The 18,325-nt window shown below is 43.3% G+C and overlaps 1 pseudogene; it reads right to left on the reverse strand.

Moving 5' to 3' along the window:
• Positions 1-5,557, reverse strand: part of LOC101593399 — a 62,355-nt pseudogene extending 56,798 nt beyond the window's left edge.
• Positions 5,558-18,325: the final 12,768 nt, after the last annotated feature.

The following is an 18,325-nucleotide window of genomic DNA, read 5'->3' on the forward strand; positions in this document are numbered from 1 at the left end:
GAGGTGAAGCTTTGCTGGAGGAGGTGTGTGCTGCGGGGGTCAGGCTGATGAGTGTTATAGCCAGCTCCCCTTTTCAGAACTTGACCCATCCTGCTGCTTTCCTTTTTTTTTTTTAACCTGCTGTGGCAGAGGTGATGTTCAGCCTCTGCCCATGCTATGCCTTTTCCCCCGTCATCATGAAGCTTCCCCTCGAGACTGTAAGCCAAACATATATATTTTTTTCTTCCCATCAGCTGCTTTTGGTGGAGGGCTTTGGCCCAGCAATGGGAAGGGAACTACAACAGGTGTACAATCAATCTGCTTTGCTGTGCATAGCTTCGTATAACGATGTCTGCCGTCATCTGATTAACACCTTGGACACCACAGTACTCTACGTTAGATTCCAAGGACTTGTTCACCTTGGAGTAAAATTTCGTATCCTCTGCCTAATGTCGCCCCAATTCTTGAATCTCTAGCCTTGATGACCACTATTCTATTTTTTTGCTTTTATCAATATGACGTTTTTAGATTCCACATGTAAGTGGCATCGTGTAGTGTATGTCCTGGCGTTTGGCTTGTCTCACGTTGCATAACGATCTCTGGGTTTCTCCACCTCATCACAGTGGCAGCATTTCATTCTTTGTTAATAACTCTGCATGTGTGGATCCACGCAGATAGGTTATCTTCCTCCATTCATTACTACATCTTGGCGATTGTGAAAAATTCTTTGGTGAACATGGGCTTGTAGATACGTCTTTGAGACTGATACAATTTTCTTTTTAAAATTAAATTAAATTAGAAATTTATTTATTTATTTTTATTAGAGAGAGAGAGAGAGAGAGAGAGAGAGAAGCAGATAGAGAGAAAGAGAATGAATTCCAGAAGCATGTGCCACCTTGTGCATCTGGCTTACATGGGCTCTGGGGAATTAAGCCTGGGTCCTTTGGCTTTGCAGGCAAGCACCTTAACCACTAAGCAATCTCTCCAGCCCTCTTTTTTATTTTTATTTTTTGAAAGAGATGAACATCTTTATTTTTATGAAGGAGAGAGACAGAGAGAGAGAGAGAGAGAGAGAGTGTCGAGGGAGAGAGGGAGAAAGAGGTGTGTCAGGGCTTCCAAGCCACTGCAAATGAACTCCAGATGCATGCGCCATTTTGTGCATCTTGCTTACATGGGTTCTGGGGAATTGAACCTGGGTCCTTTGGCTTTGCAGACAAGCACCTTAATCGCTAAGCCATCTCTTCAGTCCAACATTGTTACAGTTTTCTTGGTGATATATTCCTGTGGGCTGCTGGGTCACATGATGTGTCTAGTCGTCCGCGCAGAACCCTGTACTGTTTTCCACAGTGGCTGCATTAATGCACAGGCCTACTGAGAGTGTGCACACCTTCCTTTTTCTCTGTGTCCTCACCAGCATTTGCTACTGCTTGCTGTGTTTTAGTCTGAGCTGGCTTAACTTGCCACAGCCTTTCCGCCTCCTGAGTTGCTGATATTACAAACACTAGTTACTATGCTCAACTTTGTCTGTATCCTTTGGAAAAAATTCTATTCAGACTCTTTTTGCCTTTTTAAAAAATTAAATTACGGGCTGGAGAGATGGCTTAGCGGTTAAACGCTTGCCTGTGAAGCCTAAGGACCCCGGTTCGAGGCTCGGTTCCCCAGGTCCCACGTTAGCCAGATGCACAAGGGGGCGCATGCGTCTGGAGTTCGTTTGCAGAGGCTGGAGGCCCTAGCGCGCCCGTTCTCTCTCTCTCCCTCTATCTGTCTTTCTGTCTGTGTCTGTCGCTCTCAAATAAATAAATAAAAAATTAAAAAAAAATTAAATTACTTATTGCTGATTTGTCATTGGATATTAATAGTGGTTATGTTGAGTGTGTGAATTGCTCTGGGCAGTATAGAAAAATTTTCAAATTAAAATGAAAAACTATTAAAATATACAAAATGTCCTCCTTTTACCCTCTTTTTGTCCTCCCTCTCCCATTCCCTTTCACTGACCCCTTCTTCTTTGCTAATATTCCCTTTTCTATTTGGATGTCTTGTTTTTTGGCTTTTATCCATCATCCCTGATGACGTGTTGCTGGGCCCAGCATTATTCAGGGCTTGCGCAGTAAGGCGGTCGGGAACGCAGCACCCTGGGCCTGGGAGGTGGCCTCGCCCAGCACTCCCTCCCGTCCTCTGGCTCTCATATTCTTCCTCCACCTCTTCTTCTGTGGTCCCTGAGCCCTTGGAGGGTGTGACAGAGATACTCACTTAGTGCTGAATACTCCACTAGCATCTCTTCTCAGCATTTGGGTGAGTTTTGAGCCCTCCAGGAGTGACCACCATCTGGAAAGAGAGATTTTTCAAACCAAAAGTGAGAGAAGCACTAATGTATAGGTATATAACCCAAGTACTTATAGGGCAAGTCCTTTATTTGCTCATTATCAACTGGCCTGTTATTTTTTAATTTATTTGCAAGCAAAGAAAGACATAGGAGAGAGAGAGAGAGAGAGAGAGAGAGGGAGAGAAAGAGAGAGAATATGGGCACACCAGGGCTCCAGCCACTGCAAACAAATTCCAGATGCATGTGCTGCTTTGAGCATCTGGCTTACATGGGTATTGGGGAATTGAATCCAGATTGTTAGGCTTTGCAGGCAAGTGACTTAACCACTGAGCTATCTCTCCAGCCCCAATTATATACATACATACATACATACATACATATATATATATGATGTAATAAATATATATATATTTATTTTATTTATTTATTTGAGAGCGACAGACAGAGAGAGAAAGAGGCCAATAGATAGATAGAGAATGGGCACACCAGGGCCTCTAGCCACTGCAAAGGACCTCCAGACGTGTGTGCCCCTTGTGCGCCCTTAATGTGGGACCTGGGGAATCGAGCCTCGAACTGGTGTCCTTAGGCTTGACAGGCAAGCGCTTAACCGCTAAGCCATCTCTCGAGCTCCCAATTATATATTTCTTTCTGTTGAAGTTTTTTCAGCTCTTTTCTATATTCTGGATACTAATGTCTTGTTTGATGACTAGTTTGCAAGTATTTTCTTTTTAAAAAATTTTTTTTGTTTATTATTTATTTATTTATTTGAGAGCAACAGACAGAGAGAGAAAGAGGCAGATAGATAGAGAGAAAGAGAGAGAGAGAGAGAGAGAGAGAGAGAGAGAGAGAGGGAGAGAATGGGCGTGCCAGGGCTTCCAGCCACTACAAACGAACTCCAGACGTGTGCGCCTCCTTGTGCATCAGGCTAACGTGGGTCCTGGGGAATCGAGCCTCAAACCAGGGTCCTTAGGCTTCACAGGCAAGCGCTTAACCGCTAAGCCATCTCTCCAGCCCAAGTATTTTCTGTCATTCCACAGACTGTTTCTTCATTCATTCATTGATTTCTTTGTTGTATAAATTCTTTTTGGTCTATTTTTGCCATAATTGGTTGTGCTTTTAAGACTCATGAAAAAGAAATTATCAGCAATGCCAACGATTCCTTCTATGTTTTCTTCTAGTGGTTTCATAGTTTCAGGTTTTACATGAAGATCTTTGATACATTTAAAATTGATATTTATATTTAATAGTAGATATGGGCCTAGTTTAATTTCCTGGTTGTCGCATATAAATTTTAGAATTTTTTTCCTCTGTGTCTGTAAAAAATGCTTGGCCACTTACTTTCTCATTACTGGGATAAAACACGTGACCAGAAGCAGCTTAAGGAAGGGCAGGGTTTATTTTCATCCTATAGTTTCAGGGGGAAGGCTGTCATGCTGAGGAAGGACTGGCGGGACAGGACAGGCAGCCAGAGTCACATTGCCACTTTGTAGAGAGAAAGCAGATAGATGCATTCTACTACTCCGCCGGTTCTCTCCTCTGTATACAGTCTAGGACACCATCCCATGAAACAGTGCCATCCATGTTTAGGTAGGGTCTTCCCACCTCAAATAACCTAATCTAGAAAATACCTCCCAGAGAAGTGGTGCACACCTTTAGTCCCAGCAATTGGGAGGCAGAGGTAGGAGGACCACCGTGAGTTCAAGGCCACCCTGAGACTACATAGTGAATTCTACATCAGCCTGAGATAGAGTGAGACCCTGCCTCAAAAAAAAAAAAAAAAAATCCCTCACAGATGTGCAGAGATATGTTTCCATGGTGATGGTAAATCCTTTCAAGCTGACAAAATCAACCATCATAACTGCCATTGGCATTTTTTTTTTCTTTTTTGGTTTTTTGAGGTAGGATCTCACTCTAGCTCAGCTCAGACTGCCCTGGAATTCACTATGTAGTTTCAGGGTGACTCTGAATTCATGGTGATCCTCCTACCTCTGCCTCCTGAGTGCTGGGATTAAAGGTGTGCACCACCATGCCCAGCTGCCATTGGCATTTTGATGGGGATTTTATTGAGTCTGTAAATTTGTTTGGATTGTATAAACATTTGGGCCATACTAATTTTTCCAATCCATGAATAGGGGATACTTTCATAATTTTCTTGCATCCTCTTCAGTTTCATCAATGTTTCTTTCTATCATTTCATCAGCATTCACTTTCTTACGTTTATTCCTAGGTATTTTATTTTATGTTTTGCATCTAACAACTTAAGTGAAAAGTAAAACCTACAGAAAATAGAATTTCCCATCACAATCTGTTGCTTTACCAAACAGTGTTTTGAAAACCCATCCCTTCAGTCATCTTTAAAGTTCTTAAACTGCTAAGACAGTCTAGCAGACCAGATGCTGTTGTTAGAGTGTATGTGTGAGTGGCTTTGGTCTCAGTACATTTATACCAACCACCTCCACTCATGGCCCTTGCCCATAGTAACTCCATTACCTCTTCCACCATGATTCTATCCACCCAGACCATCAGGAATGCCCTACCCTTCACTGAAGTTGTTTCACATCCTCATTCTTCCAATAGATCCCTGTCTCTGATTTTTCCATTCCATCTCTGCCTTAGCCTTCCATTCCAGAACCTTCCATTCCAGAGACACCTCCAAGGGTGGAGTTCAAGAAGACATTTCTGTGCAGATGTCACATGTTATTTTCTCTCTAGGCGCAGCTCCTACTGATCTCCATGTGTCACACGAAACTCTTCATCTGCTTTTCCTGTGGCTTTGCCGTTGGCTCGTGGTGCATTAGTGGGGAAAAGAAATAAGCAATGTCATTTCAGTTGCACGAAAGGGCAGCCCTCTCATGCATACAAAATGACCACCATGAAAGCCTGGATTTGCACTGCCAGTGCCGCGTAGCCGTACCCTTCTCTATCTTTTCTTTCTCTCATTCTGTCGTCAAAGCCATCACTCTCACAGTTTGTAGTCATCAAAGCATCCACAGCCACGATCATGTCCATCACCTTCTTGTGGCATTCTGACTAATACTTCCCCTCCTATTGATCTAGCATATGGTCCTGACTGCTGCCCCAGCAATGATCCTGGTGGATAATAAAAGCCACTGATTTCACTCATGCTGCTCCTGAATATCTCGGTATACCTTGAAAGAACCAAACTGTTTTCTCTTTACTGCAACCAAATGACAGTCTACAGAGTGTCTCATCACTAACATAATTTGGACCATTATGTTTTATAATCCAACCCATGCCAAAATTGGTTGACTTTTTTTTTTTAAATTATTTATTTATTTATTTATTTGAGAGCGACAGACACAGAGAGAAAGACACATAGAGGGAGAGAGAGAGAGAATGGGCGCGCCAGGGCCTCCAGCCTCTGCAAACGAACTCCAGACGCGTGCGCCCCCTTGTGCATCTGGCTAACGTGGGACCTGGGGAACCGAGCCTCGAACCGGGGTCCTTAGGCTTCACAGGCAAGCGCTTAACCGCTAAGCCATCTCTCCAGCCCTGGTTGACGTTTTTAATTTGGTGAGAAAGAGAATGAGAGAGAGAGAAAGAGAGAGAAAGAAGGAGGAGGAGGAGAAGGAGAATCGGCAGTCCATGGCCTCTTGCTACTGCAAACAAATTCAAGATGTTGAACTTTGTGCTTCTGGATTTACATGGCTACTGGGGAATCAAACCCAGGCCATCAGGCTTTGTAAGTAAGTGCCTCTGCTGAGTCATCTCTGTAGCCCCTGGTTGATTTAAATGTCCCTCCTACGTTGGGTACCCTGTCTGACAATAGTAATGCCCACTCTGGAGCCTGTAGCATCTGGCTGTGAGCAGGGACAGCTCCGTCCCATGTAGAGCTCTACAACAGTTTTTCCAAGTATCTCTGGTGTGGGAACTTCTAGGAAAGCTATGGGGAAGAACCATGAGCAAAATGAGCCAGCAGGAGGTGTGGAGTGAGAGTCACTTATTTTGTTTTTAAAAAATATTTTATCTACTTATTTTTATGGAGAGAGAGAGAGAGAAAATTGAGAGAGAGGGAGAGAGAGAGCAAGTGAGAAAGAGGAAGAATGCATATACCAGGGCCTCCAGCTACTGCAAACAAATTTCAGATGCACGCACTGCTGTGTGCACCTGGCCTTACCTGGGTCCTGAGGAATCAAACCTGGGTCATTAGGCTTTGTAGGAAAGTGCTTTAACCACTGAACAATCTCTCTAGGACTATTTTGTATATCTTTTTCTTGGGGAGGGGCAGAGTCTCACTGCATATCCCAGACTTGCCTCAACCTTGTGATCTTCTTGGCTCAGCCTCCTGAGTGCTGGGATTACAGCTGTGTGCCCCCTCATCTGCCTTTATACCTATTCCTTTCCTTTTTTTTTTCCAGGAAGGTTCTCACTCTAGCCCAGGCTGACCTAGAATTCACTATGTAGTCTCAGCGTGGCCTTGAACTCTTGACGACCCTCCTACTTCTGCTTCCTGAGTGCTGGGATCAGTACCCATGTAAAGCAGATGCTCAAAGTGGCACGTGTGTCTGGAGTTTGTTTGCAGTGGCAAGAGGTCCTGGCCTACCCGTCTCCCTCCCCCAACTTGCAAATAAACAAATAATAAATAAATATTTTTTTAAAAAGAAAATAACTTGTCCAAGTTCATTGTCCAGTTGTCTATCTCAAATTCATGGGCAAGAAATTCAGTAGCAGTTTGAAAACCAACACAAACAAAAGTAGGGTCTGTGTAAATAGCCCAGGCTGGCCTTGTACTCGCTACCCTTCTCTCTGAACCTGTGGGGTGCTGGGACTACAGGACGTGCATCTTCATGTCTGGTCCCTTATGACATATATGATGTGGTTAAATCCTTGCTTCCTTTGTTAGTGTTTCCTGTTAGGCTCATTCTAGCTAAACCCTTAGACCTGTGCTCTGTCTTTAGACTTGTTTTCTCATACTACACTGAGCTGGACCAGTGCTTTGCAGACTTCATTGTGCACACATATTGTTGCAGTTCAGTTTGCATGGCTGGCAGAAATCATCCAACCAAGAGCAGCTTGTGGGAAAAAAGGTTTATTTTGCCTTATGGACTTGAGGGAAAGCTCCACGATGGCAGGGAAAGCGGCGACAGGAGCAGAGAGTAGGCATCACCTCCTCGCCAACATCAGGTGGACAACAGCAACAAGAGAGTGTACCAAACAGTGGCATGGGAAACTAGCTATAATTAATTTCCAGCTACCATCAGCTGGGGAACCTAGCATCCAGAACACCTGAGTTTATGGGGGACACCTGACTCAAACCACCACATTATGCCCCTGGCACCCAATAACTGTTAACCATCAATGATGCAAAATGCAATGCATTTATCCAACTTTAAAAGTTCCCATAGGTTTTTAATTTTTTTTTTTTTTCAAGGTAGGCTATCACTCTGGTCCAGGCTAATTTGGAATTAACTATGTAGTTTCAGGGTGGCCTTGAACTCATGGTTATCCTCCAATCTCTGTCTCCCGAGTGCTGTGATTAAAGGTGTGTACCACCACGCCAGGCAAAATTCCCATAGGTTTTAATAATCCTAATGATGTCCAAACATTCCCATAGTCCAAAATCTTTTAATTGAGCCATAAGACAAAAAAAAACCCCACCCCAACAAAAAAGGTCTCAAAAACCCCATAATGGCACAGAATAAACATTCACACTGCCAAAGATTGTATTAGGTATAGCAAAGAAATATTCAAGAAATATATGATTTAAACAGGGCAAACACTAACCTCTGTAACTCCAAGTCCAACAACTCTAGACAGTGACAAGTCTCCAAGTCCAATAATTCTAACCAGCAACAAGTCTCTGGAGTTTTAATTCCACCCCTCCAGCTAGGCTACTCACCGTCCTGAAAAACTTCATCTGGGGCTGGCAGCTCTCCTTAGCAGCTATCTCATGGTCCCAGCATCTCCACTGCAATCCACGGTTCATCCTCACAGCTCTATCAGGTCTCCATGCAGGCATCCAGCAAACCTGCTTCACACTGCCCATGGCCATTTCCAAAACACAAGACTGTGCTGCAAATTCAATGACCTTTTCTTTCCTACATTTCTTGTACTTCATAATACCAGGTAGGGTATTATGCCAATTTGTTAATCCAGGGGGGAATAAAAAGCATACTTCGAACAACAGGACACTCCTTTAGCATTCAGGCCCCTTCAGAAGACTATGTTCTTTCTGTTGTCCTGGTTCAGGTCAGCTAGTCCAATCTGAAAGGTTGTAATCTCTCATATAATTGCAGCTGAACAAGTAAAAGTTTGAGCCCAAAGATTTTGCTTCTGTGCCATATCCGTCTGCTCACAACAGTCCATTTCTATGAAAATCAACCCTGCATAAGTTCTCAGGACACGGGCATAACAGCAAGCCTCTCACACAAACTGCTTTTAGCTCAGGCCAGGCAAAGCTCTTTCTCACCCTCATAAGCCAGACCTCACAGTCCATACTTCTTACTGCATTAAGGTCTTGCAACTCTGACCAGAATAGTCCATCAAGGTGTACTTACAGCACTGCAAGGCATCTCTTGGGCCAAGGTTTCAAACTCTTCCACATTCCTCTTGAAAATTCATTCCAAAAGGGCAAAGCCACACTGTCAAGTGTCAAGCAGCAATCCCACTCTCAGTACCAACATAACTGTTGCAATCCGGTTCTCATTGCTGGCAGAAATCACCCCACCAAGAGCAGCTTATGGGAAAAAGGTTTATTTTGGCTTACAGACTTGAGGGGAAGCTCCACGATGGCAGGGGAAACAACAACATGAGCAGAGAGTGGACATCACCCCCCCACCGATATCAGGTGGACAACAGCAATAGGAGGGTGTGCCAAACAGTGGCATGGGGAAACTGGCTATAACACCCGTAGCCTGCTCCCAACAATACACTGCCTCCAGGAGGCTTTAATTTCCAGTTGTTATCTGCTGGGGAACACCTAACATTATGGGAGTTGCCTGAATCAAACCATCACGTATATCATCCCTATATTTGTTAAAATGTGGGTTTTCATTTATTAGGTCTGGGTGAGGCCCAAGAATCTGCGTTTCTAGCAAGTTCTATGGCCACGCTATGGCTGCTGTCTGTGGGCTGCACTGAGCAGCAAGGAAAGACTTCTGTCGTAACTCCCTGCCTTCCCTCTCCCCCTGGTCTGAATTTTCTGAAAACCAAGTTTGATGGGGAGAACTCCCACCACTGGCTATGTCCGTTGCATTGAAGTGTAGTATAATTCCCTATTGTCTTTCCCCTTCCATTTTCTATATGATTTATGTTTTCGGTTCTTCCTTCCCCCTCGTTGTTCTTTTGGTTGTCATGAGCTGGGATCACAGCACCGAAAAAAGATGGCACATGTAATTCATTGTGATGGAGTCATTTAGTGTAATGCAGTTAGTAGTGGCCATGCCTGGTTTTAGTCTAGGATAGCTGCACGAGGGAAGCTATTTAAATCACTGAGAAAAAATATTAACAGTAAAATTTAATTACTACAGGACTGCTGTTGAACAAAACCCCATTGTGTGCTGCACATGTGTTATGTGTGACAATGATAACTGCAGCCATTGTTCCCAGGGTTCCTTCGCTGGCTGTCACACATGTTCCTTCCTGCCCGCTAGTGAGGCGGGAGAGGGAGCAGTCATGAGAATCACTGTACCCCTCAAAGATCCATTTCCTAGAGCACTAAGAAGGGTCCATGAGGTCCAGCGGGGGCAGCAGCTAAACATAGCAGCTAGGGCTCTTGAGTTGGCCATGGACGTTCCCCTGAGTGCAAGAGATAGGACTTTTCTTAGAGGAAATTACTGTAAATGGATATAGGAGTCATGGGGGTAATTGACTAAGTCATCAGCATGTTTGTGGAGAGGAAAAAAGCCACAAAGCTGTATGCCTTTCCCCATTAGCCCCTCAACATAAGTGTGTGGCAATTGCTGGCAGTCCATCTTGGACCAAGAGCAGAGCTCTTTAGGATGTCAAACTATGTAGAGATTGTGATGAGGATGCTAGTGTTCATCGAGTCTGCAAGACCTTGTCTTTATGAATTGGATTTTCTAAGAAATCATATACAACGTATCTGGAACCTTCTGTGGTTGAACTATCGTGGTGGGAAGGGGTCTCCTACAGAACCTTTGAGAAAGCCCTGCTGTTTTTACTGCTGGGTTTGGCTTGATGGTGTAGAGCTATAAAATGTAAGCAATTGCACCTATATTACTTTTGCAGCCTTTATTATTATTATTATTGTTATTTTTTTTTTGAGGTAGGGTTTCATTCTAGCTCAGATCAACCTGGAATTCACTATGTAGTCTCAGGGTGGCCTCAAACTCACAGCAGTTCTCCTACCTTTGCCTTCTCACTACTGAGCTTAAAGGTATGTGCCACCACGCCCAGCCTTTTACCAACTTAAAAAAAATATTTTATTTATTCATTTGAGAGAGAGAAAGAGGAGGAGAAGGAGGAGGAGGAAGAGAGAGAGAGAGACAGAGAGAGAGAGGGAAAGAGGGAGAGAGAGAGGGAAAGAAAGCAAGAGAGTGGGAGAGAATGGGTGCGCCAGGGCCTCCAGCCATTGCAAAAGAACTCCAGATGCATGTGCCCCCTTGTGCATCTGGCTTATATTGGTCCTGGAGAATTAAACCAGGATCCTTTGGCTTTGCTGGCAAATGCCTTAACCGCTAATCTATCTCTGCAGCCCCTTTTATAGGCATCCTTTATGCATCTGGCTTAAGTGGGACACGGAGAGTCAAACATGGGTCCTTAGGCTTCACAGCAAGTGTCAAGTGTCTTAACCACTAAGCCATGTCTCCAGGCCTTTTATTTTGAAACAAATACTTGTTTATTTACTTATTTGCAAGCAGAGAGATAGAAAGGAGAGACAGACAGAGAGAATGGGCACACCAGGTCCTCCTGCCACTGCAAACAATCTCCAAGTACATGTGCCACTTTGTGCATCTGGCTTTACATGTGGACTGGGGAATTAAACCCACGTCATTAGGCTTTGCAGGCAGGTGTCTTAACTACTGGGCCATCTCTCCAGTCCTGGCATCTTCTTTTTCAGAAAGGAGGGACCTGACATTTTAACACAAAACAGTGATTTCTCATTGCCCTGTGATTTGAGACGTCAAAACCTTTTCACTGCTATTTAGAAATCCCACCCTAAAGCGCCAACCGAACCACCAGCAGGCGGTAGGAAACTGGAGCCCTTCACATTGCTCATAACGGGAACCCGGATGGGGCACACCTCTGTGGACTGTTGGTGCTCACACGATTCCTGAGGCCCCTCGGGGAGCCCCCAGCTCCAGAAAATCATGAATAAAAATTGGCTTTTAAAAACCAACAATTTCACGAGAAAATAGGGAAGATGATTTATATGAGCCCACACAGTGGAAAGCTAAGGGAGCTCTCATCCCTGCTCTGTGCTCTGCAGTCTCTCCTCTCTTACTTCAAATAGCCTTGGAGACTCCTTGTTACCCAGGCTATTCGGAGTGTCCACGATCTCCATCCCCATCTGGCTAAACCAAGTTTTGGAATTTGCCCCAGAGGGATCACCCAGCCTATAGCCCCACCACTTTGAAGGCAAGAGGATGGTAAGTTTGACAGAGAGATCCTGTCTCAAGAAGAAACAAAACAAGCATCTCATTAGTTCTCACCCACTTCAAGTCTTACCAAGAGTTGCTACGTTTCCCTGCTAAGTAAAGATTTTCTTTCTTGGTTTCTTGTCTGCTTCTACCAGGAACTGTGAGCTCTATTATGGATTTAAAATGTATGTGAGGGCTGGAGAGATGGCTTAGCGATTAAGCCCTTGCCTATGAAGCCTAAGGATCCTGATTCAAGGCTCGATTCCCCAGGACCCATGTAAGCTAGATGCACAAGGTGGCTTCTAGTCATCCCAAGGTCACTGCCCTCCGAAAAGAGAAGCATCTCTGACCAGAAGTGAGAGTAGCCGGTCCTTTTCAATGCTAGGGGCAATCAGGGATAAACCTCTATGTTGTCTTCGCTGTTTCTTTCTTGCTGCCAGAGGGTGTCGCTGGCGAAGCTGACTTCTGGCTAGCCCCACAGGCTCCTTCACAGGGAACGTGCCCGAAAGCAGCTGTTTCTATTTCCCCAAGGGCCATGCTGTTGTTCTATGCAGGGACTATGTTCCGGGCCTTTGGTGCTGGGCTGGGCCCTGGATGCCCTGAGCTCTGGGTGACATGACTGCAGACTTGAACCTGACTCCATGCTTATTTTCTCACCCACTGTCCCAGACCACAAGCCGACCTCAGGAGGCTGGTGCAGGCCTGGCCCCTGCTCCCTGCATTCACGTACCCAGAATGTTTCATCCTTTCTTTATCGAGATATCCGTTCTAAAAAAGGCTGTTTCAGGGGCTTCAAGGATCACTGTCAACCCCTGCCTATGCTGTGACACAGCTGAAAATGTCTCTGGATGAATAGACATAGTCGTGGTGGTGATATAATGCCAAATGTATATTAGGCAACATGCAAAACTTCAGTCCTTACAATAATAAACATTCTCACTACCTCCAATTCAGAGAAGAAAACATTGAGCAAAATGGGGTTAAATGACTTATCCACAGTTTAGATTATAGTCAAGGGTGGTGTAATGACGAGGCCTCCAGAGTACGTATGCCTAAACACACCACGCTTACTCTAACCGCCTTCTTTTTTTTGAGGTTGGGTTTTGCTCTAGCCCAGGCTGACCTGGAATTCACACTGTAGTCTTAGGGTGGCCTCAAACTCGTGGCTATCTTCCTACCTTTGCCTCTTAAGTGTGGGGATTAAAGGCATGCCCTGCTCTCACAGCCTTCTTAATGAGGCCCCAATATTGGGTCCATTTAACAGATGAAGATACTGAGGCTAAGATGAACTTGAAGTACTTTCCCAACAGGGTTATGTCCTCAGACAATGCAGAAGTGTCCAAGGGTTGATTCATATCTTTGCCAGCAAGGAACAGAAAGGGTATAGACCCAGGGATTCCGGCCCCTAGAAGTCTCCAGTGTTTATTCATTTGCCTTATAATCATGTACAAGTGTAGACATCTCATGTGAGACTCCACCTCTGTACCTTGTACTAAAAGTACCTTTAGATAGAAATGATCCCACTAAACAATTCCCAAACCTCAAGTACTCAGGTATGGTGGTCACCCCAATAATTTCAGGCAGGTTGAGGTAGGAGGAGCTCATGGCTAGCCTGGGCTACATAGTAAGTTTGAGTCCAGCACTGACCACAGAAACCAAACCAAAACAAGACAGAAAAATAATAGCAAAACTATCCATCCAGAGAGTGGAGTTTCAAAGGGGAACGTGGGGTGGGTGGGAGGGAATTACCATGGGATATTATTTACACTTATGGAAGTTGTCAATAAAAAAATTAAAAAAACCCAACTATCCATCCAGCCATATTGAAGTCAAACAGGAATATACCAGCCTTCAAACTTCCCTTAAAGAAAAGATTGTAAAAACATTCCAGATTCAGCCTGTGCCTTAAATCAAAATCTAATTCTTCCTCCTGTGTGTATAATTGGAAGTTTGTTTCAAACTGAGCCAAGTCTTTGGGGGTAACATGAGAAGAGTTCTTGTTCAAAGAGAAAAGACATTAGGAGAAAAGACCTGAGTGTGCGTTCCTAGCTGCCTTCCAAAGGGCCAGCGAGTGAGCAGGCTCCCATCAGCCAGTGTGGTATTGTTTTTAGCCTTTCCAAAGAGTCTCCCTTGTCGGAGAGCATGTATAAAATCCTGCTGGCAGTCTGACCCACTGATGCTCATACGCCTCTGGGGACTCGTGTCTCTTTTAAGAGCAGCTTCATTTTCCCTGAATGTCCCTAAGCAAGAAAATTGGGTTGAGCTTTATTATTAGAAATTTGTCTTAGGAAAGCAGTTGGTTTTCTTTTATTTTCTAAATGCAGTGTATTAACCTATCAGAGATTAATTTAATGCTAGTGATTACATTTGGATATATTTTTTTAAAACAATCTTCATGAGGTTGTAAGGAATAATATTCAAAGAGTTCTGCTCAGGGCTTGGCATAGTACAAGTATTTAATGATATTATTGGCATTAACATTGCTGCCATAATGACTGTCATTAGTGGTGGTGGTTCCTGGCTGGTCTTAAAGATCTTTGCTATAGGGAAGAAATGCATTTGGTTATAGCACATGTATGTAAAGTTCTTAGTATCCTCGTTGGCATGTAGTGAGTTTACTTTTTAGTAAACTTATGCAAATTCCATTTTTAAAAATTTTTATTTATTTATTTGTAAGCAAAGGGAGAGAGAGAGAAAGAGATAGAGAGAAGAGAGCCAGATAGAATGGGCGCGGCAGGGCCTCCAACCACTGCAAACGAACTCCAGACACATGAGCCACCTTGTCCATCTTGTTTTATGTGGGTATTGGGGAATCTAACATGGGTCCTTTGGCTTTGCAGGCAAGCGCCTTAACTGCTAAGCCATCTCTCTAGTCCCATTTAAGCAAATTTCTAAAGTGTGACTGTATTGTGGCAGATTGGGCTTTTAGAGAGCAACTTTTAATGGCAAAAAGAAAAATGATTGTTTTTTTTTTTTTTTTTTTTCCCTCATACTGAAGTAGCTGATGAGCGTTCTGAGGGTTAGAGGAGACTTTTCAGACAGTTTGGTCATGGGCTTGTATCTGCGTTTGATTGATTGTAATACTCTGTATGAGGGAAATCGAACCGAAAAGTCTACTTCTCAAATTTGTTTTTGGCAGGGGCATTTTATAGGCCAGAGAGAGTGTGGTTAGGTAATCATTGTTAGACACCAAAAGGAAAGTCTGGTAAGGTCAGTAGAGCCTTGACTGGCAGTTGGCAATTGAGTGTGTGGGTCATTGGGCATGTGGGTAATTGGTTTCCCAGAGCAAACCTTAATCCCATTAAAGTTCACAGAAAATTGCCTAAGCATTTTTATCAGGCATGCTAACTTTTTAGAAAGAGGTTATGAAGCAAAAAAGATTCTCCATCCAGGTCAGATTTGAAACAATTTTTATCATTTACAGGGCGGGGTCATTCTGTCCTACTGAAGTCATTCAGGACAGTCTGGTTGGTGGCAACTCTGCCATTGCATGCACAGTCTATATGGCTCTAATGTCACGAGTCAGTGAGGAAGATAAAAAGAACAGATGTGCACGAACTGAGAATTCAGTAAAGGAGCCAGAAGTTGTGTACATATAACATGCTCACGTACCATGAATAACTTAGCCAGTGGCCAGCAAATACCCAAGAGCTTTGCAAAAAAAAAAAAAAAAAAATCCAGTCCCTGACTCCCAAGTCTGTTTTAGTATCAATTTTATGGCTGAAGATACTTAACTATAGGAAAGAAATGGAGGTTGGGGACAGCCTTTGGTCTGTGCCCCAGTGAGGATACACCTCGTCTTCCTGTGTCTATTGTGTCTTAGAGCAGGAACTGACAAGCATCATCTACAACAACTTTATTTTTGTAAATAAAGTTTTACTGGAACAAAGCCATTCTCATTTAGGCCTCATTTGTGGCCAATTTCACACTGCAATGACAGTTTAAAATTGTTGAGATAGAGATGACCTGTAAAGTGTTTACCATTTGGCCCTTTATAGGGAAATTTTGCTGAATCTTGTAACGAAAATGTCCCAAGTTGCCCAGAGGAGTAAGACTGCTAGGTTGAGGGGTACACACTTTGTATTTAGGGGAGCAATGTGTGAGGTGGTCTATTCCCCAGTACAGAGTATCAAACTTTTACAATATGAGTTCAGGTTCGGGGGCTGGGCTGGTTTGATTCAGGTGCCCCCCTACAAACTTAGGTGCTCTGAATGCTAGGTTCCCCAGGATTGCAAGCATGAACCACCATGCTCAGCTTACATATGCACAATTTGGTAGATGACAATGGTATGTAATTATAGCTTTTTAAAAAATCATTTATGAGAGAGAGCGAGACACACACACACACACACACACACACACACACACACACACACAGAATGGGCACACCAGGGCCTCCAGCCACTGCGAACAAACTCGACACTTGTGCCTCCTTGTGTATGTGGCTTTACTGGGAAATTGATCCTGGGTCCTATGGTTTTGCAGGCAAGTGCCTTAACTGCTAAACCATCTCTCCAGCCCCTCATAATAGCTTTAATTGTACTTATTGTTGATGAGTTGAACATTTCATATAAATGAAACCAGTGTATTTTAAGAGCATTTGTGCTTGCTTATCTATGGACTGCCTGTTTGTATTTTTTGCACATGTGTTGGAAAATAACGTGTGTAATTTGTAGGAGCTGATGCCATCTCCTGGACCTATTTATTTATTGATATGCTAGGGAACAGATTAATTTGTAAAATGAATTGCACAAATCTACCTTGTTTTCTCATCATGTATTCTCTTGAATTTGTTTGTGAAGGTTTTACATGCAAAACTTTAAAAAAATATGCAGTAATATAAATATGCAGTAATATAAATATGCTTACTTTTGAAAAATATTTTATTTTCATTTATTTATTTGAGGGAGAAAGGGAGGGAGGGAGAGGATGAGAGAGAGAGAGAGAGAGAGAGAGGGAGAGAGAGAGAGAGAGAGAGAAGGAAAGCACAGCAGGGCCTCAAGTTGCAAATGAACTTCAGATGCATGCGCCACCTTGTGCATCTGGCTTATGTGGGTCCTGGGGAATTGAACCTGGGTCCTTTGGCTTTACAGGCATTGTCCTTAACCAGTAAGAAATCTCTGTAGCCCTAAAAATTCTTTTTTATACCTGGACATGTTAGTGTATCTGTGTAATCCTAGGAGTCAGGAAATAGGCAGGAGGATGCTGAGACTGTCTCAGAACAAAACGAGGTGAGACAAAATAAAACAAGTGTTTTATTCCATGATTTCTGATTTCCATGCCAAGCTTAGCAGGCCTTCTACACTCTTCCATTTTTCTTTCCTAAAAATATTGTGGTTTTCATTTTTACATTTAAATTTTTGGCCCATCTGTAATTTATTTTGTTCCATGGTTAGAGGAATGGATTTGATTTCTTTTTCCTCCAAATGGCTACCCATTGTGTGAATGCCATATTAAAAATAATGTATTTTTGTCCTTTATTAAATTTCTGTAAGTTTTTGGTTGATCACTGGAATATCACACTGGCATGTGTATTCATGGTCTGATATTATGTTACTTTAATTAATGTAACTTCATATTTTCATATCTTTCAGTGTTAATTTATTCTCATTAAAAACGTTTGGCTATTTTTGTGTGTATGTGCATGTGTGTTTGTATGTGTGCACGTGAGCGTAGAGGCAAGGGGACAACCTTTGGTGGGGTTCCTCAGGAGACACCCACATGTTTTTATTTTAATTTTTTTGTTTCTTCAAGGTAGGGTCTCGCTCTAGCCCTGGCTGACCTGGAATTCACTATGTAGTGTCAGGGTGGCTTCGAACTTCCCAAGCTCCTCCTTTTTCTGCCTCCAAAGTGCAGGGGTTAAAGGTGTGTGTCACCATGCCCGGCCTGATACCCACATTTTTTGATGCAGGGTCTCTCACTGGCCTGGAACTCACAAAGTAGGCTGGACTGGCTAGTGAGGGAGCCCCCGGGATTCTCTTGCTTTTGCTTTCCCAGTGCTGGGATTGCTGGTGCGTGCCACCACACTGGGCATATTTCCGTGAGTACCAGGGATCCCGCCCAGCTCATCATGTTTCTAGGGTTAGCATCTCACTGACTGAGCTATCTACCAATCCTGCTTTTACTCATTTATTTCTCCATAAGAAAATGGTTTTGAAAACTTCTGATAATTTTTACTGGAATTGCATTACATCTATATATTAACTTGGCAGAATTGACATCTTCATGATGTTGCTGTCGAGTTCTTAGGCATGGACAAAGTCATGTCCTCTTGAAGAACTTAAACCATTTCTAAATTTGGTTGTTGACTACATTTTTTTTTTTTTGACTGTTACATATTTCTGAGACTAGATCATTGGGTTCGCTTCTTAATCTGGCTTTAGTAATTGTTTTTATTGCTGAGATATAACTTTTTCCACAAGTTCAGAAGAACCAGGAACTAGCCCGTTGCTTGTCTAAT

This window comes from Jaculus jaculus, chromosome 6 (genome assembly GCF_020740685.1).
Source record: "Jaculus jaculus isolate mJacJac1 chromosome 6, mJacJac1.mat.Y.cur, whole genome shotgun sequence".
Lineage (NCBI taxonomy): Eukaryota > Metazoa > Chordata > Mammalia > Rodentia > Dipodidae > Jaculus > Jaculus jaculus.